Source organism: Nicotiana tomentosiformis, chromosome 9, assembly GCF_000390325.3.
Source record: "Nicotiana tomentosiformis chromosome 9, ASM39032v3, whole genome shotgun sequence".
In the NCBI taxonomy this organism is placed as follows: domain Eukaryota; kingdom Viridiplantae; phylum Streptophyta; class Magnoliopsida; order Solanales; family Solanaceae; genus Nicotiana; species Nicotiana tomentosiformis.
Window position 1 is genome coordinate 88,906,955 of NC_090820.1, and position 12,067 is coordinate 88,919,021.

The 12,067-nt window shown below is 37.5% G+C and overlaps 1 non-coding gene across 1 annotated transcript; it reads left to right on the top strand.

Annotated features, from left to right (window-relative positions):
- The first annotated feature begins 530 nt into the window (after nt 1–530).
- LOC117279476 (small nucleolar RNA R71) lies at nt 531–637 on the top strand. Its single transcript, XR_004509898.1, has one exon. It is a non-coding gene; the product is annotated as a small nucleolar RNA R71 (small nucleolar RNA).
- The last annotated feature ends 11,430 nt before the right edge of the window (nt 638–12,067 follow it).

The window sequence follows — 12,067 nt, forward strand, 5'->3', positions numbered from 1 at the left end:
GATGTTGAGGCTGAAATTGCTGCCTCTGCTGATTTTGGTATGCTGGAGCTCCTTGTCCCTGCGGTCTAGAGTTATTTTATTGCCAAGCATTCGCGGTACCTCCAGGTGAACTTCATGAAAATCCGGGGTGCCTCTGACCCATTGCATTGAAATTGTAGTTTCCCACAACATTTACTTTCTCAGTTGACGCTTGAAACTCATGAGTAAGGTGTCCTCTTCCACATATATCAAAAGCTGCGTGAGGCTCACTTTGTATCGAGGCTAAGGTCAGCTGCCTTATCTCTTTGGCCATAGCATCAAGCTGTACCTGCACAGATGTGTTAGCATCAACCTAGTGAACACCAGTTGATCTTCTTCTTTCCGCACTCTCACAGGGCCATTGATTTGCAACTTCAGATAACTCATCAAGAATTGTAACTATCTCCTCTGGAGTCTTCTTCATCAACGGGCCTCCAACTGCATTGCTCAATATTCTACGTGAGGCCGGTGTCAATCCATCTCAAAAGTCCTAGAGTTGCATCCAGAGTTTAATTCCACTATGTTGACACTTTCTAACAATCTCCTTAAACCTCTCCCATGCTTCAAAAATAGTTTCCGTATCTTTCTGGCAGAAGTTATGGATTTTCCTTCTAAACTTGCCTGTTTTAGCTGAGCAAAAATATTTATCAAGGAATTTTCTGGTCATCTCCTCTCAAGTTCTAATTGATCTCGTGGGCAAACTTCGAAGCCACTATTTTGTATCGTCTTTAAGAGAAAACGGAAATGCCCTTAAATACATTGCATCTTGTGACACACCATTGTATTGGAAGGTGTTCATAATCTCCTTGAAGTCCATTAGATGTGTATTTGGATCTTTGTTTGGCTTCCCTCTAAAGACACAATAATTCTGAAGGGTTTGAAGCAACCCTTGCTTTAATTCAAAGTTGTTTGCTGCAATTGGGGGTGGCCTAACACTTGATAAACCTTGATTGTAAGCCAGCATAGCATAATCGTCAAGTTGTCTCCCAGGCATAGGAGCTATATTTTTGAACTGGTCTACAGCCAAGGGTTGATTCTGAACAATTCTCTGACCCCTCTCTTCTTCATAGATAATCTGAGCATCTCTAATAGCTGTTTCTTCAGCATCCCGTGTAGCTTGTTCTCTTCGATGGGTTGCTTCTCTCGCAGCCAAATCTACATTATTATCACTGATTCCAGCCATATCTTTGGTTGAGGATTGCCCAAACTTTTTTGATGTTTCAGTGAGACTTACTTCCTTCCTCAGCTGTCGCAGTTGTTTTTCAATTTTTGGCTCGTAAGGTAGCTCTTTCTTCGGAGAAGTTTGAGTCATGCACCAATCTAACCTGTAACCTGCGCACAGTCAAAGAACACCAAACGTAAAGATAGAAAAATAAAATAAAAATAAAATAAAAATTCCTGAATTATCACTACAAACTATTTCAAACTCTATTGATTGCTAATCCCCGGCAACGACGCCAAGATTTGACAAGCGCTAAACACACACTTAAATTATGCTCGCTAATTAAATATAGTATAGTATACTATCATATCCTCAGGGATTGGATTTAGATAGCATTCTCGTAGTTTATAGATTGGATGCTATCCAGGAGAATCAACAATTGAGGTTTATATAATTTCTAACTAAAATTAACTAAGAATCTAAAGCTATTGACTAATGACAATCACAACAAAGATAAGCAAGGAAGTTATCGGTGGGAGGAAATATGAGTTGATAGGATAGGTGCAAGATAATTGTTGGGATCTAACTCTAGGTAATTCACTTCTAATATTTAAGTGAGTCTCTCGAATTCACTCAATTATTAGTTCAAACGTTCAGCAAAAACTCCTGTCTCGATTAAGTCTTAACCTCACAAGATGAACCAATTTAAGCACGTCAAGATATGCAAGAATGCGTGGTGGATTGGTCTTTAGGAGAACCTCTCTCGATTATCCTCCTAACGAGGTTTAAAAAGTGATTCAACTAGCCTCTTTCGATTACTAAGAAGAATTAAAGGACTCAACCAATAATATAATGTAAAAATATCACAAGTTATACCTCTCTCGATTACATGAACAAGTGAATATAGATGTAACAATTAAATCATCCAAAAATGCTTCAATACATAAAACTAGAGTTATAATCCACAAACAATCATCAATACACCAAATTCATCAAACTCTAAAGAGAACTACTCCATAGATATGGAGCAATTCATCACAAATATAATTAAAAGATAGGAAAACATAAATTAAATCCAAACTTGTGTCTTGAGTGAGGAAGGAATGATGAAATCCTTGTGCTTTTGCTCCTCCAATTCCTCCTTAGCTTCCTTATGTCTAAATTATGTCCAAATTCCAAAAAATAACGTTTTTCATGTATTTATACCAAGTAGGGTCGGGCCCAAATGAAATCACCCTTTCCTAGCCGAAATAGGAAAACTTGCAAACTTAATGTTTTTCATGCGTCGCACTATGCTACGCCAGTGCGTAGCATTAGTGCAATTTTCTCTGTCATAAACTCTCTGAACTTAGCTTGTCTGATAGAATTTTGTAATGATGCTACTCACTATCCCACACACTACGCCTAGCATTAGTGTATTTTTCTGTCAGATCTCAAAAACCCATCCTCTGAGCTTTGTCAATCTTCTGACATACATTTACCCTACTGTGTCGCACTATGCGTCGCCCAGTGTATTGCACTAGTGTATTTCTTCAGTTCATGCTTCTTCCTTGATTTTTGACGTCCAGAAGTGATCCTTGACCCCCAAACACGATCCCAGCTTAACCCTTTGGGCTCTTACCAGACTTCAAAGCTCCAAATAGCTCGAATTAGTTCCACAACATCGACATAACTCAAAATCATTCCTACACGGCATAAAATATGCAATAAATGTAAAATAATATAAATTAAAGCTCAATACAAGTAAAGTGCAGTGAATTAGAGTGCAATAAGCGACTAAAATACGAGATTATAGCCTACCATCAAATATGCCTAGGAAACAAAGCAACCCAAACACAAGTGATGTAATAAAAAAGTATCAACAAGAATCACTACCGAGGTACCGCCTCATAGTCTCATATCACAAAACAATTCACAATCTTTCCTTATATCATTGTGGGAGCCTTGCATTTAGTTTTGAAAATTATTTTTCCCGAAATAGCTTCCCGCGTTTTAGCCCACCTTATCACACCGCGTGGATTCAAGTAGCTCCCCTATTAACAACACACGTATCAAACCCATCTTATCTCACCTCATGCATTTCACCCCAATCCTTATACCATCGTATGCGTATCAATAGTACAACGTATCACAAATTGCACCTTAAGTGCCCAATATCACAACTTTCCAAAGAAGTCAACAATAATAGTGTTTCCACAATAAATAGCCCATGGATCAACCACAATATGCACAAGAGTCTCAACAATAGCAACCGAAAGTGAATAACTCAATAAGAATGGTATTTCAACAATTTAAAACTTTGCCTCAATGTGAATCACGACCTTTATAACTCAATACCGAATTCAACAACAAGATATTCCAAGAAATAACAGTTTTAAGTAAGGGACTCAACGGTTAAATAATGAACAAAGAATAAAGAGAACAATAACTTCAACTAAACATGTAAAGACAATTAGCAAGTAAGAGTTAAGACAAGTATTGATGATGACAAGTAAATCATGTGAAGATAGACTAATGATGATAAATATAACATATTATGGTAGCTCAACTAAAGGCATGAAAGGAATCTACATAGCTAAAATCGGTCAATTACCACATTTAGCCCATGTACGCACTCTTCACCTTGCCTACACGGCTTCCACATATCACAATTTACATAAAACAACACCAATCCTAAGGGAAAATCCCCTCCACAAGGTTAGGCAAGACACTTACCTCAAAACACACTAACTCAATCCACTAGTAAGCCTTTCCCGCGATTATCCAACTTCGAACTGCTCGAATCTAGCCAAAACAACTTCATACGATAAATATAAACTATAAGAAGCTACTCCAAACAATAAAGTTGCAATCTTTAAAGAGAAATAAAAAGTCAACTCAAAAGTCAACCCCAGGCCCGCGACACTTACCTCAAAACACGCTAACTCAATTCACTAGTAAGCCTTTCCCACGATTATCCAACTTTGAACTGCTCGAATCTAGCCAAAACAACTTCATACCATAAATATAAACTATAAGAAGCTACTCCAAACAATAAAATTGCAATCTTTAAAGAGAAACAAAAAGTCAACTCAAAAGTCAACCCTAGGCTCGCGTCTTGGAACACGACCAAAATTATAAAATCCGAACACTCATTCGATAACGAGTTCAACCATATAAGAATTATTCAAATCCGACTTCAAATTGCCTTTCAAATCCCCAAAGTTTAGTATAAGAAGTTTCAATGTTTTTCCCAAATTTTCCAACTCAAATTAATAATTAGATGACAAAAATAATGATGGATTCATGTAATATATCCCAATTCGAGTTAGAATCACTTAACTGATGATTTCCTTAAAAATTCCTCAAAATATCTCCACAAACCGAGCTCTCTAAGTCCAAAAGATGAAAATGAGATGACACCCTTGACCTGAGCATTTTCTGCCCTGCAATTTACGCTTTTGCGGGCTCACCGTCGCACCTGCGACGCTGCATCTTCAGAAAATCCATCGCAGGTGCTGTTCCAACTAATGACATGAAATTCCACTTCTACAGACCAATTGCTCCCACCTGCGAGCCCGCTTCTGCGGAGGATCCTTCGCACCCGTGGGTGCGCATCTGCGCCCAAGTGTCTGCACTTGCGAACCCCTACCTGGGCTGCCTCTTTCCGCTTCTGCTCTTCTTCACTCGCACCAGCGAGTCCACACTTACAGCCATTCCCACCACAGGTGGGATGGCACCAGAACAGCTGAAGCTTCTGCAACACTAAGTCCAAATATTATTCCGATTTCACTCTGAAACTCACCCGAAACCAAAACCAAAACCAACTACCCAACCTCAAATTTAGCACACTAGTCATAAATTACATGACGGACCTATTCCAAAATCTGAAATCGAAATCTGACCCTGATATCAATAAATTCAACTCCCGGTCAAACTTCTCAACCTTCCAAACCTTTAACTTCCTAACTTTCGCCAGTTTAAGCCGAAACAAACTACGAAAGTCCAAATCAATATCCGGACACACTCCTAAGTCCAAATTTACTATACGGAGCTATTGGAATAATCAAAACTCCATTTCAAAGTCGTGTACACAAAAGTCAAACTATGGTTAACTCCTTCAACTTAAACTTCCAACTTAGGGGACTATGTGTTCTATTTCACTCCGGAACTCACCCAAAACCAAAACAAAATCCCCTGACAAGTCACATAACCATAATAAAATATAGAGGAGGCAATGAATAGGGGATCGGGGCTAAAATACTCAAAATGACCGGCATGATCGTTATAATTTTATGTTTTATTTTATAAAATGCTGGACTAAGATAAGCTTAAATGGAGCAACATAGATACTGGGAATTCATATAGCGACATCAAATTGCTTGAGATTGAGGCACAATCGCTGTTGTTATTGGTCACTACGTTAGAAGGAACATGATACTCTAATGGATCAGCTCCAACTCCAAATACTATGTTGAGTTTGATTATAGTTGTAAACACTTGCATCAGTATCGTTACAGAGGTGAAGTTGGGAAAGAAAAATATATTCTGCATCCTTTTCCCCCATGTATCATTAGTTTTTCAACTTTCATTTTGATATCAAAAGCTTGTAATTTTCTGCTGTGATGAGTTCCCATAAATGTATTATTTAGAGACACAGAATGTGCAACTATTTAGTAGAAGCTCTCGAATCATTGTCAACAAACCAAGTCTGACTGTGGACTTAAAAGGGCATGGAAATACTACTCCACATACATCAGTTAGATATCAAATAAAATTTTAAAGAGCAGTGACAAATATATATCGTTGCCAGCCCTCAGAAGCCGAGCTATGAGTTCGGCAAGACCCAATAACTTTTAAGAAATTTATTAAGTATGTAGAAATATTAAATTTAGAATCGAGTCATTCGCTCTTAAAGTCGTTCGAATATCCAAAACTTATAAGGTTTAAATCTTGGCTCCGCCTTTACTTAGCAAGCTATTGAGAGTGTTTTTTTCACAATAAAAGTTTAATATATTTAATATGAAAAAAAGACTAGAAACTAATATTCTAAATAAACAATCTAATTGTAGTATACTCCCCAAGAAAAGTTATCCTTTAACATATAGTATATTATTAGTATAAGAAAATGATACAACTGGAAATTAATTGTGTTATCTGTCGTGTATTGAGATTTTAATAATTAACAAAGTTTGTGTAGATGCAATGTTCGAAGAACCAGGTTCTTAATGTAGCTGCTTAAATATTCTAAGGACCAGCTCCTCAGGGTAAAGGACCAGCTCCTCTGGTTGATGGCTGCATGTCTGTGCTAGACAATAACTTTATCTCAAAGTTACCCAGGTCTGAGTTTGGTGAAAGAAGGCTGCTACATGTGATAAGGGTTGTTGCTCAAGAATATACGAATATATCAGTAAGAGACAAGAGTCCCAAAACTTGTGGAGTCCTTGGAACAGTAGGAGTCCTATCAAACAAGAAGCCATCTATGCATAGGACTCCTAGAAGATCTTGATGTCCTGGTGTTTAACTACTATCTATTTTGGACTTTTATTTTTTTTATCCTTTTACATATCAACTGAAGAACCACATTTTATTTACTCTAGTCGAGTACCAGTGTTGTATTCTTCTTGAGTCAGTCTAGTGAATGTGTTTTAGAGAATTGAGTTGTAATCAAAGTGTCACAAACAATTAGTGAGTTGGAGTGAGTGTTTGCTTTTCAACTTAGAGTAATTTGTAAATCAAATAGCCGTAGTAGAAGTACTGGAAAGTATTAAATTACAGTCTTGTAATTGATATATTTTGGTTCATTATTTTTAGTGGAGTTGAAATTGAAAATCCTACGCAGTAGGTCATGATATTTGTACCTTTTGAGCCGGGTGATTTTCCACATAAAAAATTATTGTGTTTTATGTTACTGCTTATTTTACTTTATGTTTAAGGAATGCGGTAAAGAACCAAGTTCTTTAGTAATTCAACCGGGCACTCAAACTAAAAATTGGTATCAAATCGGGTTCTCTCACACACAAGGCTAACACCTAGAGATATCTTGGAAGCAAGATGAGTGCTCCACCTGGAATTAATGAAGGATAATCAACTACCATATCACCCCTGTTCAATGAAAAATACTATAGTTTGTGGAAACCAAGAATGGAAGACTTCCTGACAGTTAAAAATTATGAACTATGGACCATAGTGAACCGAGGTCCATTGACTCCTACTAAACAAAATGCACAAAATGTATCAGTTTCTAAAGACCCCTCTGAATTTGTGGCAGCAGATTTCAGAATGATGGAGAAGAATACAAAGGCTAAGAAAATTCTTATATGCAGACTTGGTCCTGATGAGTACAACATGAAGTTTTGCTTGCTCTAATGCAAAGGAAACATGTGATGCACTCCAAACTGCTCATGAATAAACAAACCAAGTGAAGAGATCGAGGATAGAACTGCTTATGAGAAACTCTGAGCTCTTCTCCATGAAGGAGTCTGAGCCCATCCAAGAGATGATGACCAAGTTTACCATAATAAACTAATGAACTGAAATAACTTGAAAAGGTGTTTACCTCAGAAGAATTGGTCAGAAAAGTTCTTAGGATCCTTCCAGCTTCATGGGAATCAAAAGTTAGTGATCTAGGAATCCAAGGAGCTGGAAATAAATCTCACTTGATGAGCTGGTTGGAAATTTAAAAACTCATGAAATGAGGAAGATAGAACTGCACAAGGAAGAACCAAAGAGGGATAATGCCTTGGTCCTTAAAGCTTTTAAGGAAGATGAATATGACAATGAAGAACCTGACCTAGCAATGTTTACCAAGTTCAAGAGGTTCATGAAGAACTCTAAAAGTGCATCTAAGAGAGAGACTAGCGGTAAGCCTAAGTAGATTGACAAAGCTAATTATGATGGGTGCTACAAGTGTAGTAAGCTAGATCATATGGTCAAGGACTACTCAATGTGGAAAATTGAGTAGAGGAAATAATGGGCTAAAAAAGAGAAACGGAGGAAGATGAGAGAAAAGGGTTCCAACAAAGGAAAAATCCTAGGTAAAGGATACAATGAAGCAAGCTTTCTTGGCAGTCTATGAAGACACTGGAAGTGATAAAGAGGAAGAAAATGAGGATGAAGCTATAAGTCTCTATGCTTTAATTGATGAACATTAGGCAGTGAAGACAGAGCCTCCAATACAGCTTGGAACGCACATTGGAAAACCACCTTTATTTGATGGACACCACTATGATGAATGAAAGCTACAAATGGAAATGTTCCTTCAGGCCACTGACTTTGACCTATGGGTAATTGTCACTCATTGACCAATTCTCCCGATAAAAATGGATGGTGAAGATATCAAGTGCAACAATAGAGAAGAGGAATACGATGATGAAGATCATCAGCTAGTCCAGAAAAATGCTAAAGCAAAGGACATGCTTTACAGAAGCTTGCCCAGAAATATTATCTACAAAGTGTCCTCTTGCATCTGTGCCCATGATATATGGAGGACCTTGGAAGCTGACTTTGGAGATGAAAACATTGAAGTGGCACTGATGGCGATTGAAGAAACCCAAACATAAGAAGAAGTGATCGGAATAATGGCCATGAGTGATTCAGAAACTGAAGATGAAGCAAACCAGGTAAGTATCTTTTACTTAAAAGAAAACATTCATGCTATATCAAGAAAACAACTAATGGCCATAATTGTGACCATGATGAGTGAAATCGATAAAATGAGTGCTGAAAATAATCAGTTAATAAGAAATATTTCATGTGTCAAACTTGATCTCAAAGAGCTAGAATCTGACAAAGCTAATCTAGGGGGACAAGTCAAAGACCTTAAGAACCAGTTCTTGAGCTCACTTCTAAGAATGATAAGTCTCCTGATATACATGGTAAGGGAAAAATAAGTGATCTACAGGATAAGCTTAAAAAAGAACTAAAAAGGACTAAAGATAATCTTTATGATGCTAAATGTAGGAATAAAGTCCTGCAAGAAAATCTAGAAAAAGCTATTTATGAACTATCTAGACTAAGCAAATGGCATAGGTCTTCAGATGATTTGAATTGGCTGAATGAAAACTGCAGCTCTAACAAATCAGAAATTGGATACAGAAAACCTGTTCCCAAGTTTGATCCAAAGTATGTAGAAATTTTTGATAATATAATATGCACTCATTGTGGAAAGGTATGGCATTTTAGAGATACTTGTCCTGCCTTAATTCATGCCCAGTTTAGAAAAACCTTTGGTATTGCAAAAAATGTGAAGAAGAAGGAGGAGCCAAAAGCCAAGCCTTTTGTCCACACTAAGTGGATCAAGGTTAATAAGAAAATAGCTTCTAATCCTCTTCCCTTTTGTGTAAGAAGAGATCTGATTAATCCTTTTCAAACAAAGAGGGACCCAAGCTTGTTTGGGTTCCCAAGACTAACTTGTGATTTCTAGTGCAGGATAAAGTGAGAAGGAACAATCAAGACTGGTATCTAGACAGTGGATGCTCAAGACATATGACTGGAGAAATGAAAAACTTCCTCTCACTGACAGTCTTCCAAGGAGGGAGTGTGTCATTTGGAAATGGGAAAAAGAGCCAGATAACAAGTATTAGCAAGGTTGGTAAGTCACTCTCTCATACTATAGACGATATTTATTATGTGGTAGGCTTTAAACATAATCTTCTAAGCATCTCTCAAATGTGTGACAAAGGAAATGAAGTAAAATTCAATTCCAAAATATGCACTGTCACTAAGCTTGACATTGATGAAGTTGTGTTAAAAGGTAAGAGACATAACAATGTTTACAAGATATCTATTATGTCTCTTCCCCAGAGTGAGCACACATACATAAGTGTAGTGGAAGATGACCCACTGCTATGGCATATAAGACTGGGTCATTCCAGTCTTTCTCAACTCAATAACTTGGCAGAAAATGAGTTGGTCCTTGGTATACCAAAAGTTGAGTTCTCCTCAGATAAGGTTTGTGATGCCTGTGTTAGAGGGAAACATGTAAGGTCACCTTTTAAATCTAAAAAGGATTGTCAGCACCTCCAAACCTCTGGAACTCCTTCACAAGGACCTATGTGGACCAATGAGAGTAAGAAACAGATGAGGTAAGAGGTATGTTTTTGTCATTGTAGATGAATTCTCTAGGAATATACGGACTCTATTTTTGGGATCTAAAGATGAAACCTTTGATGCTTTCTGTGTATTTGTCAGAATGATTCAACAAAAATTGGGTTGCAATGTATTAAGTATAAGAACAGATCATGGAACTCAGTTTGAAATTTCAAAATTCCTTGAGTTATGTAACTCACATGGTATTGATAATAATTACTCTGCACCTAGAACTCCATAACAAAATGGGGTTGTAGAAAGAAAGTATAGATCCTTATAGGACATAGGGAGGACCATGCTGATTGCTAGTGGACTACCTAAGAGTTTCTAGGCTGAGGCAGTAAATACTCCTGTTACTTGCTGAACAGATGCATGTTTAGACCTATTCTTGAGAAAAATCCCTATGAGTTACTTCGAGGGAGAAATCCCAACATCACTCACCTGAGAGCATTTGGGTGCAAATATTTTGTGCATAATAATGGCAAAGAAGCTCTAGGTAAGTTTGATGACAGAAGTGATGAGGGAATTTTCTTGGGTTACTCTCCACATAGTAAGGCCTATAATATTTTTAATAAAAGAACTATGTGTGTAGAAGAAAATGTTCATATTATTTTTGATGAATCTAATAATTTGGCTAAGAAAGGTCTGCAGGATGAAGACTATGACATAGGACTCACTGGTGATGGAGCTCCTAAGGAATCTGAACCTCAATCTGAAGATGGATCCAGAGCCCACAAAGAAATTGATAATGATCATGAGGAACAAGAAGAAGAGAGATCTACTCTGACTGCTAACCAGACTAATGAAGCAATACCTACTGAACCTGTTCCTTTGGGTCACTCCTTGGGTGAATCATCTCTGGGTATGTAGATCAGGCCATGGAAACATCAAACCTCACATCCTCTTGAGAATATCATCTCTGATCCAAATGCAGGGAGTGTAAAACAGGTCATCTCTAAGAAATCTATGTGCACTCACATTATTTCTCTCAGAGGTTGAACCTCAGACCATCAAGGAAGCTCTAAAGGATCCAGACTAGATTATAGCCATGCAAGAGGAACTAAATAATTTTGAAAGAAGCAAGGTCTGGCACTTGGTACAAAGACCCAAGATTAGAACTGTCATGGTACCAGATGGGTGTTAGAAACAAGCTGGATAAATAAGGAAATATCACAAGGAACAAGGCCAGACTGGTGGTTCAGGGATACAATCAAGAGGTGGGCATTGGCTATGATGAGATATTTGCACCTGTAGCTAGAATGGAAGTTATAGGAATGTTAATAGCCTTTGCTATACACATGGAGTTTATCTTGTATCAGATGGATGTAAAGAGTGGATTCTTGAATGGTTATCTGAAAGAGGAAGTGTTTTTCAAACAACCTCTCGGGTTTGAAAGTGAAGAATTTACTGACTATGTGTTCAAGTTAGACAAAGCTCTGTATGGATTAAAATAGGCTCCAAGAGCTTGGTATGAAAGAGTCTAAAAATTCCTCTTAACTAACAACTTTGTAAGAGGAAAGGTGGATAACACTCTGTTTCTGAGGAGCAAAGGCAAGAATGTTCTGATTGTGCAAGTATATGTAGATGACATTATCTTTGGGGCTATAATGAAGCAATGTGCAAGGAAATTGCTGAGATGAAGGGAAATGAGTTTGAAATGAGCATGATGGGTGAACTGAACTTCTTCTTGGGCTTGTAAATCAAGCAAACACCTACTAGAACCATGATACATCAGCAGAAATACATCAAGGAACTGCTGAAGAAATTCAGCATGGACTCCCCTAAGTCTATTAGCACTCCTATTTCCATTGCAAAAAA